Source organism: Sturnira hondurensis, unplaced genomic scaffold, assembly GCF_014824575.4.
Source record: "Sturnira hondurensis isolate 20B ecotype Veracruz unplaced genomic scaffold, ASM1482457v3 Scaffold0014384, whole genome shotgun sequence".
NCBI classification, from domain to species: domain Eukaryota; kingdom Metazoa; phylum Chordata; class Mammalia; order Chiroptera; family Phyllostomidae; genus Sturnira; species Sturnira hondurensis.
The window spans coordinates 24,361,691-24,383,877 of record NW_028087015.1 but is presented as its reverse complement, the minus strand read 5'-3'; positions in this window follow the sequence as shown (position 1 = coordinate 24,383,877).

The window sequence follows — 22,187 nt, the reverse complement described above, 5'->3', positions numbered from 1 at the left end:
GTCCCCTCATCCATAGCCTTTTATTGGGTTCTAATACACAGGAATACAGGGTGGTAAGGATCAAAGAGTAGATAACATTTCAAAGAAATCTGAGGGCTTACTATGAGTCAGAGTCTGTCAGGAACAGAGTTTTAGGGTTTCCTGCTCAAACCCTTAACAAATGAATGAAAACACTCTTAGCAGAGCAGATTTCACAGGTTTATCAGGAAGTCTTTGTGATGCCAGATTTTCCCCCAGGACACGCTCTAGCTAGGCAAGGAGCTGCACCTCTCTCCATCAGGTATTGAAGCTTAAGGGGATTAGAGCCAGGAAGCACTTCTGCCAGAGAACATGGGGACTCAAAGTGGGGCCGGGGGAGTGGCGAGAGTCCATTGCTCTTTGTTGCAGTCCCCTGAGTCCTTCCATGAAAGCTTCCCAGGTGATCAAAGTCTGGTTTAGGTTGCCCCCCCGCTGTGAGGGGTCTTACCCATCAGTGACTTCCAACCAAGCTTTGGGGGCAGGGAGAGGAAACTGAGGCAGCATTTGCTACCAGAGACAAGCTTTGTCTCCTGCGGCTCATATTCCAAAGGTTGTCCCTCACCCTTAGCCACAAGGGGTCGGAACACAATTTCTATAACCAGGCAGAGCGGTCTACCACACTTATCAGGTAAATGGTGACTTCACATACCAACCTTGGCAATTTGATTTAGATTCTAAGCAGTTTTCAAATCTGCTGTAAAACTGAATTTACTTTTTTTCTTTTAAAGATTTTATTTTTTAAAGATTTTATTTAGTTTTAGACAGAGGAGAAGGAAGATAGAAAGAAAAGGAGAGAAACATCAATGTGTGGTTGTCTCTCATGTGCCTGACACTGGGGAACCTGGCCTGCAACACAGGAATGTGCCTTGCCTGGGAATCTAACATGGGACCCTTTGGTGTGCAGGCCGGCACTCAATCCACTGATCCATACCAACCAGGGCAATTTATTTATTTTTCGACAGAGGGGAAGGGAAGGAGAAAGAGAGGGAGAGAAATGTCAATGTGTGGTTGCTTCTTGCATGCCTCCTTTTGGGGGCCTGCAGCCCAGGCATGTGCCCTGGCTGGGCATCAAACTGGTGACCCTTTGGTTCACAGGCCAGCACTCAATCCACTGAGCTTTACTAGCCAAGGCTGAATTTTGTAATAAGTTTATGATATTGCCTAAATTTACCCAGATGAATTAAAATAAAATCTGGCCGTGTGGGTCAATATGTCTTGTATTTTTTGTCACCCAAATGGTTCTAATGTTCAAATACCAGAAAAAATTGTTATAAAAACACCACTTAGAAAGTAAATCCAGTTTCATTGAGTTCTTGGAACATGCAAAATCTAAAGAATGAAGTAGAATATTTAGAGCTTGAATCTTTATATTATGAAGCATGTCTTGAAGGTAAGAACATTATAGTGTAGAACTTTTAATCTTCTTGATAAAGAAATACAATGTTAAAAGTCTGCTTCCCTAACCCAGTATTGTTTTAAAATAATTATATTAATTCCTGATTACTACTGGCAATACTGTCACAAGAAAAAAACTTTTAGGCACCTTATGACCATAATAATATTCGGCAAAATAATTTTTAAAATTTATGGATTAAAAATGAAAATTCTTCTGAATATAATTCAGCTTTTCTCCCTAAACAAAGAGAAGTCTGTCTTCTCTCCACCTTTCCAGCCAGGTTAGAGGTGATAACCTGAGGTTGGAGGACAGCAAAAATCACTTTGTATATGTTATTAGTGTTTTTAAATTAATCAAAAAGATTTTGAAGTAAAATTTATTTATTTATTTTGAAATATTATATTTATTTATTTTTAGAGAGAGGGAGGGAGGGATAGAGGGAGAGATATATACATGCGTTGCTGCCTACTGAGGACCTGGTCTGCAACCCAGGCATGTACTCTGACTGGTAATCGAACTTGGCAACCCTTTGGTTTTGCAGGCCAGCACTCAATCCACTGTGCCACACCAGCCCAAGCTGATTCTGAAGTAAAATTGAAAGGCTACTCAATAAACTAAAATATTCAATAAACTGAAAAGTTTACCTTCCTTTAAGAGATAAGGTCTTACTGTTATACTTCTCTTTATATAATATCTTGGAGGCTGCAGTAAGGTTTATCATTATTGAAGTATGTATACAAGTCACTTAGAGGAGGGGAGTTAGGTTGTGGCAGATGTGGCTATTGCCAATTACACCATTCAGTTCTCTTCTTTCATAAATGTTTTATTGCTGTTTTCCTTTTAGAAAACAAGGAGAATCAGTTGTTTTATTTTTAAAGTTATCAAATTATTGGGCTATCATTGTTAATAAAATTATATATGTTTCAGGTATATAATTCTATAATATAGTAGTTGTATATTATATTGAAATAAGTCAAAGACAAATATTATAGTCAAAACCTAAAAATCCTAGAAAGAACATAGGCATAAAATCTTGGATGTTTCTCACAGCAATATTTAATCTTATATGTATCTCCTTGGGCAAGGGTAGCAAAGGAAAAATAAGCAAATGAGACTTCGTCGTACTGAAAGGTTTTTGCACAGCAAAGGAAACCATCAACGAAATGAAAAGAGAACTCACTGAATGGGAGAACATATTTGTCAGTGATACATCTGATAAGGGGTTAATCTCTAAAATTTGTAAAGAAATTATAAAACTCAGTTGTTTTATTTTTAAAAAGTTTTATTTTTAAAGAAATTTTAAAACTCACTTGTTTTATTTTTAAAAAGTTTCTTCTAAAAGAGTGTTTCACTAATTATAGGAATGTGATGTGTGAAGAATATGTCTCTATACATAGCAATTTTTAAATGAAGAACATGATTTTCTTTTGTTCACCTGAATCTTTATGTTTAGATCATATTAATATATTTAAAAGTTCCTTTTTGACCCTGGCCAGTGTGGTGCAGTTGGTTGGGTACTGTCCCGCACAGTAAAGGGTCCCTGCTTTGATTCCCAGATGGAGCTCATGTCTGGATTGCAAGCCTGGACCCTGGCTCGGGCACATGTTGTGAGGCAACTGACCAATGTTTCCCCCACACAGGGATCTTTCTCTCCTTTTTTCTCTTCCTTCCTCTCTCTCTAAAAATATATGAATAAAGTCTTTTTAAAAAGGACTTCTTGTAATGTATTTATATAATGTATCTAACTTTAATATTAATTGTAATATTTTGCAATGTATTCTTTTTTATGCTACCATTGTATAATGATTTATTCAGGAAAAATCCTGGTAAGTGTTGCCCTTTCTGACAATTTTATCTATCTATCTATCTGTCTATTTATCTATCTATCTATCTGTCTATCTACCTACCTACCTATCTATCTATTATTTTACTTATGGTGTAGTCTAACACCCACAACAGAATGTTAAATAATAGGAACAGTGCACAATGAGAACTTGCTCATCTTTTTGAAATGAAAGTTTTATCTTTATAATTTTTTGTAGATGTATTCTATTCCTAGAAATGTAAATCTATGAAATGTATGCTCTAATTTTGGTTTTCCAAGTTTTTATTCAGGAATAGATTTGGAATATTAATAAACTTTTTGTCATCTACTAAGAATAATAGATGGAATTGAAATAGTGAATAGCCTTAAAAAAACAAGTACTTAGCTGGTATTGTTTTCTGACTCTTTACATAGATTTTTTTCACCCCTTTATTCATAGGGGGTCAAAAAGATTCCAGTCTTTCTTTTTCTCCCTCTCTTTTCTTTTCTTTTCTTTTCCTTTCTTTTCTTTTCTTTTCTCTCTTTCTTTCTTCCCTTCTTTCTTTCTTTCTTTTTCTTTTACTTTATAGTTATACTAACTTTTGTGAGGGTTTGGTGTATGTGTTATCTTGCACTTTATTTCAAAAATATATATGATAACATACATCTAGTAAATCTCATTTCCTTTTATTTTTATTTTTTAATTACAATTGAAATAAGATACTTTATTAGTTTCAGGTGTACAATGTAATGATTAGACATTTATGTAACTTACAAAGTTATCACCATGATAAGCCTAGTACCCATGTGACATGACATATAATTACTACAATAGTATTGATTAAGTTCCCTATGCGGTGCTTTATATCTCTGTGATTATCATTTTAACTGGAAATTTTAGTGTTGATATTTTCAAAGAAATAGCTCTTGGTTTTAATAATAAATCTTGATATTTTTTATTTCTTTTCTGTTTTATTATTTTGCATGCATTTAATAATTTTATTTGTAAGGTAGCTTCTTTCTCCTATGTGTTTATCTATCATTTTTTAAAATTTATAAGTAAGTAAAAAATTGCCACAAATTAAAAAAAATAATGTGCAGAAATCACATCTATTTATAAATATATTAAAGTATAGAAACTGAAAATATCAATATTAGCTTACAAGGAGAAAATTAAATTCTGTTTAGGCACTTTAATATTTAAGAGCATAATTATATTTCTAATGATACCTACTTATATATAAAACATATCAGACATATTAGTGGTGTCTAGTTCAGTATATATATCCCCACTTATCTATCTCATTTTCTGTGTGTTTTATATACAGTATGTAGCCTGGAAAAACTTTCTCAACTATTTCATGTACTAATCTAGCTGAACAAGTAGGTAAATTTTTCAATGAAGAAAAGAAAGGAATACATTACATTTCTGCATCATTTGTTTCAAATAGAAATGGCCAATTATCCAAGAGTAGCTGTTAAATATTTTTAATGGTAGAAAGAATTGCACCCGAAGAATGTGTGTTAGCTAAAATACAGTCTCTAGGCATTATCACAAAAATGTGTTTTTATGTCATTTTGAAAGCATACGAGTGGAAAAAACAGAGCTTATTTACAGATAAAGAGATTAGAGAAGATGGAATAATAATGAAGAGGAGGATTCAGGTAGAAATGATAGATTACAAAAACTGAGTTCTTTATTCATTAGGCAAAAAAAGTTCCAAGCATATAAAGACCATTTACCAAATAAAAGAGTGGGAAATCAAAGCTTGAAATAAAGAAACAATAATGTCAGCTGGTGTGGAAGAGAATTCATGGTGAGATATGATAAAAATAATGTCATTCAAAATTCACATCTAAAAGAGAAGAAAGTTTAATACATCATGTAATTTAAAACTATAAAAAATACACAGATACATCAGGAGAATGTATTTGAAATTCAATTTCTCATCTAATCATAAAGTGGAAAATGTCCTTTTGTTTGAAATGTTCTTCACTTGGTATATCAAGATATTATGAGAAGCTAAAGCAAAAAATATTTAAGGGATTATGGTAATGGCATTTTAAATAGCGTGAAGAAATGATAGGATTATCATGAATAAAAAATGTCGTGAACTGTACTTGGAATTCTATTTCTTATTTTATGAATGTTTTATAATATCAAAGTATACTTTAAATGGAATATGTAAGGGGCTGCATTCAATTGGAATCCTTGCAGAGAATTCACAAATCCTGTTTTTGAATACCGATTCCTTCCATTTTTAATTGTAATTATGTGTATATTTTTGCCTCAGACTCATTCTTTAGCTGTCAACCAAATAACACTTACTGGATATTATAACAATCTCAAATAATTAGAATAAAATCAAATGTGCTCTGTAAAAACCTAAAGAAAGTAAATCCATTAGGTCTTGTTCATGTTTATGATTAAGTTGAAGAAAAACAAAGAATTTAAAATGAAATAAGAAGGCTTATTTCACTTTTTCATGTAATATATTACATATACACATATATACATGTGCACAAATATCTGATTCACAATATATTTCCCACTGGCATGTATTTATATTTTATATCATATTTTCTAAAGTCCTTAAGAAATTAACCATCTAAAAAAGTACTTAGTGTGAATTTACTTTTGGTTTGGAGAGAGGTATGAATTTTCAGATGACATTTTTATATTAATATTATGCCATGGTTAATAGTTTTCACTAGCTTGTAAGTGGTGAATGTTTCCCTCATATTTTCAAGACAACATCCATCCATAATGGGTTTTAATATTAATGAGGCAAAGTAAGAATGAATAATATTATTATGATGACTAAGTGTGCCAATTCTAAACATAAATTTGTGTGCCAAGATCAATTCTAAACATATAATGTGACTTCAAAATATGTGATAATGTCTTATTTGTAGAAAATCATTGTTTTTAGGTTTATAAAGCTTTAACATTTCTGTTTAGAGTTAAATCTCTAATACATAGACAGGTAAATAAGATTGGAATGCAGGGAAACTGGCTAAAAATGAACACTACATCTATCGCTCAATATCTCTCTTTCCTTCCTTCCCTCCCATCTACTCTCTCTCTCCCTTTTAGTGTTTGAAAAGATTTTGTAATATTTTAGTAAAAGATATAAGAATCCCTACTAAAGGATTTGCACCTATGTCGGAAATATATTTTACTAAGTCTTCTCGTAGTACAACATGATGCCTAGGCTTCACGTCCAAACCCAAGGCTTAGTTAAGAAGAAAGATCATTTGAAAACAAAGATCTGACAATTTTGAAATATTGAGGGTCGGGGAAGAAATCCCTCTAGGAGGAATAATTCAGAGGTAGACTCACCTCCCCATCTCCTCTCTCCTGATTTGGTGACTTGTATCTGACCTAGGTCTAGTAGAGTAAACATATAATTTCATGGCCAAACAAGGAAACTTCAAGATTAAAAAAAAAGGATAAGTTAATACTTATTTTCAAACTCTAGAGGAAATTAAGACTGCTCTGGCAAATTAAGACATAATTTAATCCTAATGAGGGAACGCTGGAAGAAGACAGAAAGCTTAACAGTGGTTATCAAATCATTTATTATGTATGCATCATTTAAATCTCACAAATATATTCATATATATAAATATATATGTATGTATGTATATATATAAACGATTTTTAAAATTTGAGATGGCCATTAATGCATTAATGCATTTGAGGAAGTGTGGACTAAAAGAGATCACGTGTGTTGTTATTTTGGAGATGAGGAACAGCAACTGTTCATAGATGTGGAGGTTAAGGGAAGAGATTAAACCCAGGTTCTCATCCATGCCCAAGGTTATCCCACCAACAGTGAGTAAACAGCCACAACTACTCGAGTGTTTCTTCCTATGTGTGCTCCTACGAGCAGACACTGGCACAGACAACTCCCTTTATGCCATTTCTGCTTCAGTTGCAGCAATGCTGCCTTCCTCTACTTTACAGCCAAGGTTTTTGAAGATTCAATTTGCCTTTGTTGTTTCATTTGTTCCTACAGTGGGACTTGTGTTATTAAACTCTTTTCACTATGCTTAACAAACCAACTGACCTTCTTTCCCCTTCCTCCTTATCAATAGAAAACTGAGATGTTTACATGTGCTGGGTAAAGATACCTTGACTTCAAGAAAGAATGTACCAGCCTCATTTGCAGTTGTGGGCATATCCTCACGAAATAATAGGACCTTTGTTCTAGAAGTTTACATATTTTCCCCTTAGTAGAGGGGCACGCCTGCGAGAAAGGTTGGCATTTACCATTGTGTTTCTTTTCTCTTGTCACAAATGCAGCAGTAGTTGCGGTGCCATAGCAACCGTCTTGAGACATAAAAAATGATCTGGTGGGTTAACTGCAAAAACACGAGAGAGTGAGTGGTTAGATACTGAGCTGTTGAAGACATTAGACCACCAACCCTGAGACCACTGATTTCCAGATGACAGGCTCACTAACTCTGAATCTTTTACTAAAAAAGGAGTTCTAACTCACTTAAAAATCCATTCAAATGCATATGTTTTAGTGTTGGGTCCTAATGAGTTGGATTTAGGTAAATAAATCATCCATAAATAATTATAAGCAAAATTAGAAAGACTAAAATTCAAAACAAAATTAAAGATGTGTTTATTAACACAGAGGGAGAAACTGTGGCTGAATGTCAGGCTAACTTAGGAGCTAGGGGGAAGCTAGGTTGAAATGTAACACCAGCAGAATACACTTTTAATTCTTTTAGAAAAATTATTTAACTTGTTTTTGCATCACATCAAATTAATCTTCAGCCATATCATTAACCCTTTGATAGATTTATATTTATATTTTGGCAAACAAGTTTTTAGTTACTAATTTTTTGTTTCTTATTTTCTTAGTTAACATGGTAGACTGTTAATTTCCCATGGGAGTGACATTGTTCCAAAATATGTTTCTGGAAAAACACTAGATTTTTAGCCTTCTGTGTATATCTTCCCTCTCATTTTACACACAAATGCTTAAAGATGGATACCCTTACTTATTTGTTTGCCTGTTTGTTTGTTTTGAGGATGTTGTTCCAATTTGATGCCTATCTAACAGGGCGATTTTTCTTAAATGTTTGATGAATTTGGTTGGACTGCTGGTTTGTATTTATAAACTATCTTCAAGGCTGTTCAGTATTCATTGCTTACACGGGTTTCTCCACTCATGTCACACCACCGTTCCTCCCGAGTGAGCACAGATGATGATTGTAGAAGACCTGGTCACCGTGAGCGGGGATTCCCACTCGAGCTGTCTGTTCCCCGTGTTTGTAGAGAGGGTCCCTTCCAGACTTAGAAGATCTCTGTCCATGACACGGTGTGGCATTGCTCTGGGTTTTTTCTCGCATTTCAAATTTCCAGAGAAGAATTTTCCTAAAGCAAAATGTCCCCGTAGCTTTCATTGATAGAGCTTTCCTTTCTTCTTACAAGGCTTTTTTGTAGGAAAAAAATGCTGCAACCATTCAACTACATATAATAGGTTGTTACTCTATATATCCCTAGTCCTAATCATCTCAACATTTTTTCTATTAGCTGACCCTGAACCACAGCTCTTTCTGTTTCTGTACTTTAAACATTATGGATGTTTTTTAAATACAGATTTTCATTCATTTACCTGTATTGAGTGCTGATTCTCTCAGCTTTATTATGTGATCCCATCAATCAAATGCCATCCACTTTGCAACTTTTTGATGCTTCTATTCTGATACAGCATCCTTGTTTGTAGGTCATGCTTCTATGAAATCACTTGCATTTTTGTTGTTTTTGTTACTTATTCTATCTGGCAATAAGATTTTGTCAGGCAAAAAAGATGTCATGGACTGAATGTGTGTTTGTCCTAAAATTCATATGTTGAAGCCTGACCCTCCCGCCCCAATGTGACAGTTTTTAGAGATGAGGCCCTTGAAATGAAATTTGGTAAGGAGGTCATGAAGGTAAGGATTTCATGATGGAATCTCTCTCTTATAAAGAGAGATTTTAGAGCTCTCTCTCTGCCCCTCTCTCCCTTCTTTCTCTCACTTCTTCCACTCTTCCCTCTTTCCCTTTCTGCCATCTTTTCTGTGTGCACCCACAGCAGAGGCCATGTGAAGACACAGAAAAATGGGGTCATTGCCAAGTCAAAAAGACAGTTTTTGTCAGAACCTGACAATGAGAGCACCCTGATCATGGCGTTCTATTCTTCAGAAAAGTGAGAAAATAAATCTTTGTTGCTTAAGCCACCCAGTCTATGGTATTTTGTTTTGGCAGCTGGATCGAACTGACTGACACACAAGATAAATGAATAGTTTAGTCATCGCGACTGGAAACCACACAGCGTTTTTGCACTTTAACCAGTACTGCTTTCTTAAAATGTGGTTTGCACTGCCACCTTCTCCATGTCTTCCTCCTCCCTTTCTCCATGTTTTTCTCCTCCTTTTTTCATCTTCCTCTTCCTCTTTCCCTATAAATTAGAGATCTTCACACTTCCTTTTTATATTGATTTTCTTACTGATGGTCCTTGTATATGGTTTTTCCTATATGCACATTTTTGTTAATGTTTCAAGAATTTTTATTGTATACAAGTCATTGTTTTCTTAGCAAAACTCATTTATTGGCCTGGCTCCAGTTAGTACTCCTTTGCTGACTTGTTCTGAATTTAAAGCACATGGGCCTTTTAAGCCAAAGTAAAAGGTTCATATTTTATTCTCAGTATACTGGGAAGGCATTAAAGAGTCTTAAGCATCTAAGTTCTGTGATCTCTCCTTTGTTTTGTAGAGGACCACAAAGTTTTCTAGGTGGAGAAAAATAAATGCTATAAAATTTGGAATTTGCAAATTCTACTTCCTTTACGCCTCGAACATATTCCCTGAATGGTATCTCACTGGTTCAGATTTGCCCAATTATTCTTGTTCATTGACCCTTTAAACAAACCCTGCCTTATAGGAGTGCTATGTAGAGATTTTTATTAAGCCAAGATGGCCTTCTCTTTTAAATGAGATTAAGTACTCTAAAATTATGCATTTTGAAATTTCATATTTTTTGTAAAAAGCAAGGAAGAAATAAATTCTGATTGCAGAAACAGCAATATCCATTATAGTTTATGAAGGTAATACCAGGAAAGTAGGATGAGTTGTTAAGGATCTGTTGCCACATTCTAGCTGCATTATACATTGAAGTTTTGCTGAGATTTCAGGCAAGGAAATAGAGAGAAGAAGACATATTCGTGATATGTTTTGAATACAAGATCAACAGGACTGTGGATTTATTACATATGGTGAGGAAAGACAGAGAGTAATAATGGAAATGGTGCCTTCTACATGGATGGAGAACACTAAGAAAGAACATGTTTTGGGAGAAACACAGTAGTTTATTTTTGCTATGTTAGACCAAAAAAAACCAACAACAATGTATAATATAGTTAAGTGAAGGGAGTAAAGAGGGCACATGTTATAGATTTGGAAACTTTCCATCACTTTCTGGCAGAGAATGGGGGTTATCTGGTAAAGAATGAAGGGTAACATCAACATGAAAAAGAGAAAAGTCAAAACTGAGTCACAGGAACTAAGAGATAAAGGTCATGAAGGGGGGGGGTATCTATAATATCAAAATCTTCAGAGAGGTCATATAAGATAAAAAATAATGGTGTCTTTAGTGGCCTTGGAATATAGAGTGTCAACGTACATAGTTTGTAGCTAATAAAAAAAATAAATAAGCAATTAAAATAAATATTGTTTTAAAAACAACTTCTAAGATTTTTGTCCATGAAACAAAACTATGGGCAATTGGCAACAGTTGACAGGATACTGAGGACAAGGAGAGGACTGAGGTTTGTCATTGGGTAATAAAAGAATGTAAGAAGTAGTGACACTTTATCATGGAGTGAGCAATGTAGACATACTTTCTATATTAAAGACAGTTAGCTTTTTATTCTTTAAGTGTGTAGTATCTAAGAGAGTTGAGTGTCATTGAATAATAAGACCAAGACATGAAATGTCCTGTGCAGAAATTGCTAAGAAGGCAAATGAATTACATAGCAATGTAAGGTTCTCGGCACAAAATCTACAGGAAGACCCTGTTGAAATGCAAATGTCTTTCTTATGTTGAATCACATCATATTTCATAAATAGTGTAATGCAAATAAATCTCATGAAAATTGTTTGCATTGAGAAACTACAATATATTAATATGAGAACATGTACATACTAGATAATGCCTGTAAAGACAGTTTTATAAAGATACTTCACTTCATTTTCTACTTAATGTTTGCATTTTGCTAGTTTCTTATAAATTAATCTATTTCAGAGACATGAACTACCAGATTTTCAAAGGTGAATGTTGGCATGATTAGAAACTTGATCGTGATCAGAACAAGATTTATTAAACAAACAAAATCTGATGAAATGTTGATTCCTTCACTCGGTATGCTGATATTTTCACTAACATGAATGTTCAGAATATTTTTATTAAATATCTATTTATTTAAATATTTGAAAACAATAATAATTTTGATGTAAATATTACTTTAAATGTGTAAAATGCAAACAGTCCAAATTTTTGAGTTAATCTGAAAAATTACAATTTTTCAATTATAAAAGCAATTACTGTCTCTGTAAAATTTTTAACTCATATCTGTGAAAAATCCAATATGTTTATTTTCATAATTTTATATAGGTTCATGTGAATGCCCTCCAGTCAAAGACAGGGATACAGCCATAGTTAAACAAGTCGTGTTATTTTCTTTTAGCATCAAAAGAGAGCACTGGATTCAATGGTGTCAGAAAGTGGGGGTGATTCTCTGATTGAGTATTCTATTAAGTTCTATTTAGAAGGGAAGACAAGACCCAGGTGCAACTTTGACTGGTGAAGAAATAACCATCACTTATATTAGAGGGGAGAGGGTACTTTGGTGTTTTCAGCATGAACAATGTTTCATCTGTATTCAGACATGATTGTGTACTGATGTTTCTGCCTCCATCCATCATGGTCAGGGTGGTTTTGCCTGATGTTGATGTTCTGTGAAATTGCTTATGCTAAACAGGACAAAAAAAAAATCTGCTGTGAGTTCCAGACAAGCCTGTAGCAATGCCAGCTCCCAGCTCAAACTACCAGGCAAGCTACTGGATGTTATATGGGCCCCTTTCTCTTTACTGATACCAATAAGAAATGTACTGCTTATATCTAGCTCCTCTCCTCTATAAATCTGATGAGTAGTTGACTATAAATATCTATATCACATATGTATATGTATCCATAAATTTATAATCCATACCTGAACTTAAATGGTCAAGTCCATAGTAACCATGATCAAGAGCAAAAGTTGCCTTCACAGTGAGAAAATGTGAAAAATCACCTGTGATCAACATTAATGAGAAATAGAAATACTAAAAGTCACTAGAACGAAAACCTAGAGCACATAAAATGACAAGAAAGGTCAACATCAGGGACACTGAGATAATTATCAAGAAAATTAATTATAGAATGACATTTGAGGTATATTGACAAGCTACATTTAATGTATTTTGAAATATAAAGAAACAGAAATAACTAAAGCAATCTAGGAAAAGAAAAAATCCAGAGAACATATATTTATAGGTATTATAATTACTATAAATCTATATTAATTAAAAGTCTAATACTAGAACAAAGAAAACTAGCTGAATAGAAGAAAAATCTGAGCAATATAATCCGACACAAAATGACGCATAATATGTGACTCCATGTATAAACAGTTCAAAACTGTTCAATAATCCATAGTATAGGAAGTCCAATAATGTATCTTCTTAAGACTATAGAGTGGTTGGAAAGTCTCACAAGGGAAACTGTGGATCTGTTTCTTCTTTTTTGGAAGTATGAGGTCTGTCTAGAAAAAGTCCAGCCACTGTTAATATAACAAGAACCATTTTTGCAACATCAATGTAACCTGGCAGCCAGGGAGAGTAGACTGGAATGCAAATGCCTGAACAATGTTGACTTCACTGCACTAGTCAGTGGGAGCAGTAGATGCCATTGAGTGAGCATGAGCATTGAGTGAGTGAGTGAGCATTGAGTGACCACTGTGTGGTCACGGCATTCAAAATGACTGAGTAAGTAGAGCAATGAATATGCCTCAAAATTCGCATTAAGCTTAAACCTTCCTCCACAGAAACTATTTGGATGATTCAGAAGGCTTTCAGGGAGGATGCAATGAGTGCAGTGCAAATAAAAATGTGGCACAAATGCTTCAAAGATGGTCAAAACCCCGTTGAAAGTAACCCATCTTCTAGAAGACCTGCATCAAGCAGAACACCTGAGAATGTGGAACATGTATGAACGGCACCCAACAAAGATCAGTGATTGACAGTGCAAGAACCAGAAGCTGATCTGAGGATTCCAAAAACCACAGTGTCCAAGATTTTGAGTCAGGATCGTGGCGTGATTCTGCACAAGATCTTGGAAATGCGTCATGACAAAATTTTGTTCTGCAGCTCCTGCCACCAAAGCAGAAGAAACATCGTGCTGCCATTGCTCATGCCTTAATTCGAAATGCTACAACGAACCAGATTTCCCCAAGGAGCTCTAAACTGGAGATGAATCATGGATCTACAGATATGATCCAGAAACAAAGGTCTAATGGAACTTGCCTGATTCTCCATGCCCGAAAAACACAAAGTCACAGCTAGGTCAAAACCATGTTAACTGTTTTTTTTTTGTTGTTGTTGTTATTTGGGAAGGCATTGCCCATCATGAGTACACTGCTACAAGCCAAATAATTAATGAGATGTATGAGTAGTACCTTCATATTTTTCATAGGTTGAGAGATGCAATGTGATGCAAACAGCCTCGGCTGTGGACAACTGGTAACTCATTGTTTGTTAAGCCCCCACCAATGACATGCTTGCTCATGCCTCATGTCTTGTGCAGAGACATACAGTACATGACTCAGGTGACTCAGCCCCTCTACACCCCAGATTTGGTGCCCTGTAAATTCTGGCTTTTCTCAAAACTAAAATTAACTTAAAAGGGAAGAGATTTCAGGACGTTGATAAAATTCAGGAAAATATAGTGGAGCAGCTGATGGCATTTCCGATAAAGGATTTTGCAGAGTGTTTTGAACAGTGGAAGAGATGCTGGGAGAACTGTATGAGGTCTCAAGGTACCTACTTTGAAGGGGACTGTGGCATCATTGTCCTATGTACAATGTTTCTTGTATCTTGTACTTCCCTCAATAAATTTCTATTTTTCGTAGTATGTGGCTGGATACTTTCAGGGCAGACCTCTTATATCAAGCTATGTACTTTTGCTTTCCATTTTTTTCTGTAGAGATGTTATACTTGGGCAATGTTCACATTAAACATCATTTTCTCAGTTTGGTCTTTTCTTGACATGACCCACTTTCTGCTCTTTAAAATAATCCTATTGTTAATTTCTCCATGTATTTTATTTTTAAATCTGTATATAGAAATAACACAATAATGAATTATTTTTAAGTAAAATCATAGTTGTTCCACCTGTAACCAATTATTGTGTACCTTGCCTTTATGAATTTATGTTGATATAGAATTTATGTTGGTAATGGTACTAACCCAAAGCTTACTCAAATACTTAAATTTATCTTTCATATCCTGCTCCATAGCTTTGTAAGTAAGCTGGATTAAGCAGGGAGGACTTCTGATGATAATATATTGGTGAAAAGAATAGGCTATACATGCATTCACATTTTTTATACAAAAGTTAATATTATGTCAAACTCACAGCAGTCAGAAAAATCCATGAATAGTGGATTTCTTGCCCTTTTATAAATGTAAGAGTGAGAAAGGAAAGTGGACCAAGAGTTCAGCATTTGAACAAATGGACTTTAAGTTCTACATAAGGCTTCACTGTGCAGATATCATTTCCATTTCCCCCGCTAATGGGTTTGCACCCCATGCATTGACGATATAAAGAGAAAAGCTATTTGCAAATGAAGTAAATAGCACTTAGAAATGTAGCCGCATGTGGTAGAGCTAAAATCTATTCAGAAAATGTCTGTAGATGATTTGAGGACTAAAATAATAAGGAGTAAAATTGACCATAAAACATATTTATGTTTTCAAGTTCTAATGATATTTTTTAAAGATTTTCATAATTATTTATAGAACTAAACACATGGAAATTAAAACAGAGCCAAGTTCATGAGGGCAATGGAAACTATAAACAAGCAGATGGGTCAGTTTTGCATTAACTGGTGTACATAAGATAAAATAGAAGCAATTGCCTGGTTCCTTGAAAAATTTGCATCAGAGAAATTTAAGATGGTTGTACCACACAGAGAAGAAAATCAGGAGGCTTTATAACTTATCATCCAGGAAAGACTTCCCTATTGCCAAGTGATGCCCATAGATTTTCTATATCATAGTGGAATAGTAATGAAGAAAGATGAATTTAAGGACCTTATTAAAGCACAGAAATGAACAGTTTTGTAGAATTGTTCTGGGTAGCAAATTCTCTCTAGGGAGTCATTGTAATTCTGCAGAGGAAACAAAGGATAGAAACAATTGTGTTTTGCAAAAATGCGTGTTCGAAAGCATTGAGTATTACTGCAGACCATGTTGTCTTTGGGGTCTGTATTAATGTATCTGTGTTAAAATATTTCAATTCCTTTGCCAGTTCTTCTATCAGCAAACTGTGTGCATTCTCTTTCTTTTGGGAAATAGAAAGTTCTTTCAATCCCTGGTTTTATAAATTAAATTAACATTTATTAGGATTAAAGAGTTTAAATAGTTTATTATAACTAAATTGTCCTATCTCTTTTAAATATATTTTATTGATTATGTTATTACAGTCGTTCCAGTTTTCCTCTTTTGCCCCTCACCACCTGGTACCCCGCTTCCCTCCAGCGAATCCCTCCTTAGTTCATGTCCATGAATTGTGTATATAGGAAGTTTCTTTGGCTTCTCCATTTTCTATACTATTCTTGATTTTCCTCTATTTTGTACTTACCAATTATAAGTCTTAATCCCTACAACTTTCCACTATTATGCTCCTTCCCTCTCTCAGCTGATAACCCTCCAAATGATCTCTGCATCTCTGATTCTGTTCATGTTCTGGTTATTTGCTTAGTCTTCTTTTTTAGATTCAGTTGTTGATAGTTATAATTTTTTTTGCCCTTTTAATATTCATGAAAACTTATTTGAAAAAATAATGAAAGAAAACTTCCCTAATTTGGTGAAGGAAATGGACATATAAGTTCAGGAAGCACAGGGTCCCAAACAAGTTGGACCCAAAGAGGAACACAAAAAGACACACCATAATTAAAATGTCAAAGGTTAGAGATAAAGAGAGAATATGAAAATCAGCCAGAGGGAAGTAGAGAATTACCTATAAAGGAGTCGCCATAAGACTGTCTGCTGATTTCTCTAAAGAAACTTTGCAGTTAGAAGGGACTGGCAAAAACTATTCAAAGTGATAAAAAGCAAAGACCTACAACCTAGATTATTCTATCCAGCAAAGCTATCAATTAGAATGGAAGGGCAGATAAAGTGCTTCCCAGATAAGATAAAAGCTAAGGGAGTTCATCATCACCAAGCTATTATTACATGAAGTGTGTAAGGGGCTTATTTTAAAAAAAATAAGAAGATTAAAACTGTTTTCTCTACCTTTTAAGTTACAAAAAAAGCAGGTAGCCACCAACTGGGAAGAGGATTCAAGGTGTTTAGTTAAATGCAGAAAAGATTTATTGAGGTCAGAGGCTTGAACAACAGTGGAACACACATATGTATATATCAAGGTAAATTGTTAAATATATATGAATGCATTTGTGTGGGGTTTTATGTATATTTATGTATGTTAATATGTATGTTTGTATGTATGACTGAGCCTTGAACTACCTTGTACTTAATGCTGATGTTTCTCTCACTTAATTAGTAACATCACTCTACTGCATTACAATACTGTGTATCCATTATTTTGGGGGGGGGGAGGTAGCAACTGATGCCTGAGAGAGAAAACATACCTGTGTGGGAAAACTGCAGCTGACCCTCTTCGACCAGAAACATTTGAGCAGTCTAGTTCTCCTGAGAGAAGATTATGAAATGGAACAGGGGTGCACTGTACTTATCTACATTGCCCTCCAAAAGCAATCTTGGCATACTGTCTCTTTCTCTGGGCCTCTACAATGTACCTTGCTTATTATGTAATGTTTTAGCACCCATTTTTATGATCTTTTTTTATGTCAATAAGGTTAACTTTCTAGCAAGAAATTGGCATTCTAGGTTAATTCACTGTCTTGGCCAAAACAAGTAACAAGAACTTCATTAAATGCAAGTTGATTATAAGCAATAGAAACAATTAAATGAAGAGACTCATTCTTTGATACCATATAGACTTCTTAAGTTTATATGTGTGGCTAGAATAAATAACTTTCAACAAGTTAAACAGTTTAAGGTCTTTATAAAATTGCCATAGCCATTTTTGTGAGGTGATGATGATGTTGATAGCAAGTAAATACAGCCACACACATGACTGCCGTGTGCCAGACACCGACTATATATATTGGTTCATTTAAACGTTGCAACAAAACTTAGAAGTAGGTGTTAGTCTATATGATATCTGGGAGGTGAAGTACTGGAAACATAAAGAAAGCTACAGTCTAGTAATGGCAAGTAAGTGACAGAATCCAGACTCCAACTGAGGCATTCTTACTCCAGTCATCATGGTCTTAAACCCTACTTATTCTGTTCTCCATTATATATTGCTGTTACTATGTGATGATAATCTATACACTCTCTCCTTAAGCACTGTCATGCAGTAAGAAAAATGTTAAAGCATCCAACGATGTTTTAATTATAAATTAACACACTATATGTTTCAAAATTTTAGATATTTTAAGTTTAAATTTTTTATCACTAAAACTTAGTGGAGCATAAATATACAAGTATGTGTCTGTTTATTGTGTCTGTAAAACAAAGATGAAAAAATCTGTAAATAAGTTCACTTTAATATTTCAAAAACTAGTGGATGGAAAAGATAAATATATAAATATTTTCTACATTTACCTTTCCTCATCCACAATGAGAAAATGGTATTACAATCATAGTCATATAATTACATCTTATATTATAAATTAAAATCTACATTACACAAATACCATTTTAACTTTCACATTCAACTTGTAATTATTTTCCATAAGGAAGGATATCTTTGATCCATAAAGGCTATACACTTCAAATTTATGTTGAATTATTTTAGTAAAATTAATTTAATTCATGTTGATAATTACCAAAATAACAGTATTTTTTAAAATATATTTTATTGATTATGCCATTACAATTGTCCTATTCCCCACCTTCATTTCCCTCCACCCTGCACACCCCTCTCCCCTTTCCTCCCTTTAGTTCATGTCCCTGTGTCACAAGTTCTTAACTTCTACATTTCTAATATTATTCTTGCCCTCCCTCCTGTCTATTTTCTACCTACTGTCTATGCTACTTATTCTCTGTACCTTCTCTCCTCTTCTCCTCCTCCCACTCCCCTGTTGGTAACCCTCCTTGTGATCTTCATTTTTGTGGTTCCGCTCCTGATCTAGTGGTCTGCTTAGTTTGCTTTTGTTATAGGTGTGGTTGTTAATAACTGTGAGTTTGCTGTCCTTTCACTGTTCATATTTTTATCTTCTTTTTCTTAGATAAGTCCCTCTAACATTTCATATAGTAAGGGCTTGTTGATGATGAACTCCTTGAACTTGACCTTATCTGAGAAGCACTTTATCTGCCCTTCCATTCTTAATGAAAGTTTTGCTGGATAGAGCAATCTTGGCTGTGGGTCTTATGGATTTCATGACTTGGAATACTTCTTTCCAGCCCTTTCTTGCCTGTAAAATCTCTTTTGAGAAATCAGCCAACAGTCTGATGGAAACTCCTTTGTAGGTGACTGTCCCCTTATCTCTTGCTGCTTCTAGAATTCTCTCCTTCATTTTAATCTTGGCTAATGTAATTATGATGTGCCTTGGTGTGTTCCTTCTTGGGTGCACCTTCTTTGGGACTTCTCTAAGCTTCCTGGACTTCCTGGAAGTCTATTTTCTTTGTCAGATTGGGGAAGTTCTCCTTTATTATTTGTTCCAATATGTTTTCCACTTGTTGTTCTTCCTCCTCCCCCTATAATTCAGATGTTGGAATGTTTAAAGATGTCTTGAAATTTCCTAAGCCTCTCCTCATTTTTTTGAATTCTTGCTTCTTCATTCTTTTCTGTTTGGTCATTTCTTTCTTCCTTCTGGTCCACTCCATTGATTTTAGTCCCAGATTTGTTTCCATCACTATTGGTTCCCTGTGGAATTTGCTTCATCTCCTTTAGTGTAGTCTTCATTTCTTCATCTAATTTATGACTAAAATCAACCAGTTCAGTGAGTATCGTGATCACCAGTAATTTGAACTGTGCATCCGATAGATTAGCTATCTCTTGGTTGCTTAGGAGTATTGGCTCCGGGGCTTTGAGCTGTTCTTCTGCTTGAGCCATAATGTTTTTGTCTGGTCATGCATGTTATGTATGAGGGGTGGAGCCTTAGGTGTTCACTAGGGTGGGGCAACCCAGCCACTGGGTTATGACTGGGGGTGGGGTCAGAGAGGGAGCAAAGACATTTGTTCCATTCCCTCTCAGATTTCAGTCTCCTCTGCTGTTTCCCACAAGCAAATTGGGGCCTTCTGGTGCTGGTTGCCAGGTGGGTGGGCTTGTGTTCATTGTAGGACCCTGTAAGACTCCTCGGTGAACTTTCCTGTGGGGCTAGGAGCCTCTCCCAGCACCTCAGCCCCCAAAAGTTTTTCCAAATGCTGCTTTTAGGTTTTACTTCCTGTCGCTGTGGCCCTAGGTTGTGCAGTCTGTCTCACTGACAGTTTTTACACCTGCCTGGTTTCTTTGCGCACAAATATGTGTCTGAGGTCAGCCAGCCGCCTTGCGTGCCTTACCAGGTTTCTGTCTGCACCCGCCTGGGTCCCCAATCACTGCCTCCTCCTTCTGGCGACCCCTCTCCCTCCTCTACCCCCAACTCTGCCCCTCTTACCAGTCTGGATGAATGGTTCGTTGTTGTTGGACTTTGGTACAGTTTACTTTTCTGTCTGTTTGGTTGTGTTTTTATCTCTAAATCTTTGTTGTCTTTAAATTTAGTTATGTGAGGAGGCACAGTATTTTCACCTATGCCTCCATCTCGGTTGGAAGTCTCAATAACAGTAATTTTTAAGTGGAGGTATTTTTTTCTCTGGGATGAGCTTGGTTTGGACTTTTGATATATGAGTGGTAGGTAACCCATGGATCTATTCCATAAATTTGTTACTCATCAGCATAAAGTTATGATTTTAAAATATACTTTCACTACATTTCTATCTATCAATCATCTATCTACCATCTATAGACTTTAATCACGTGTTAATTCTTAAACTTCCTGTATCAATTCAAATAGAAGTATCAATAATTGAGAAATATATCTGCATAATTCAGTTCCTAATTATTGTTTTGGCTACTTCATTTTCACCGTCTGAAGGACAAATGGAAAACAAATCAAATGGCAGAAAAAATTGCAATAAATTTGTTTCTTAATTACAAGTTCATATAACCTTATCCTTCTTATTCATACAAACATTTGCTACTTTGATTAGCATATTAAAATACAAATTTCCAGAAAGTAGTTGTTTAAATGGTATATAATGAAATAAAATATTTTTTAAAAGCTTTTGTGCAAAATGCTTTCCAAGAGATTTTTTTTCTGGTGGCAGGAGGACGGACCTAATTAAGATGCCTAACTAGACTAACTGCCTATATATTTCCAGTCTGAATTCTCTAAAAGATTTTGTGTGATGGCAGCGAGGAAAATACAGAAACCCCAGGCGAATTGATCTGGCAACCTCTGCTTCATTAGCTGAATACATTTAATGAACTGAGGTAGCAGGGTCCGAGGAAAAGATGGGACCCTTGTCAGCATTACTCATCAGCCTACGTATAGACAGTTCATGGTAATGAAAATAAAAGCTACTTCAGTGATTATGTCCTCGGGTATAAGAAGGTAGCTCATCTCTGCCTCTTCTTTATTTTTAGATGTATATGAAAATATCCCCAATACCCTCTGGTCTTTTTTAGCTGATTCTTGCCTTTTTATTTCATAAATCACAAATGTGTAGCCATTAATGACCCATATAATCAAGTATAGACATTAGAATGTTTAATTGGTTCTTTTGGAATTATTTCTGTGTACGATAGAAGATGTAAGTTGTGAAGTTCTCAGTTTGATATCTAGGCATCGAGAATTTTGGTGTCACCTTATCATCAAAACACTACCAATGATGAATTTAAGTTATTATGCACAATATTTTTATCTGATAGCATCTTGAGTAAACTATCAAAATCCCAAAAGCCTTGAAACATATGTTAGGTAACAAATTAAAACAATAATTCCATAATTATAAATATAATGTTGACATTTTCAAAATTTATTTTTTACTGTCGGAATGAAAATCTGCCATATAATAATAACCAAGTATTAGAAAAATGTTGACCTATGATGTTACCAAGTTCAAAGGTTCATGACAGGTTATATTCAATTTTTAAATAAACTTTAGGGGCTAGTTTTAGAATAGAAGCAATGTTCTATGGGGTCTCCTACTCTTCAGGTAAAGTAGTCTTTACTTCCATTGTATAATAACAAACCAATTTATCCTTAATATGTTCAATCTCCCCAGTAAGTACTGTGACTCTTTCTTTGTTTGTTAATTCAAAGGCTTAAAAATCACGAAGAGTCCAGATGGCAATTTTAACAAGTTTGAGGGAACTTTTTTTCTGTTCCTTGGAACAAAGACTTCTAGTCAATCCTAAGACAATGGGGATGTAAAAAAAATATTAAGTGGATCACTAGGAATAATAGTGAGATGAGCCACTGAGGTACCCTAGATTAGTATTTTCCTACTCATGTACATGGGTTTTCCATTATATTACAAGGACATAAATTTTTACATCATTATTTCCCATTTCTCTAG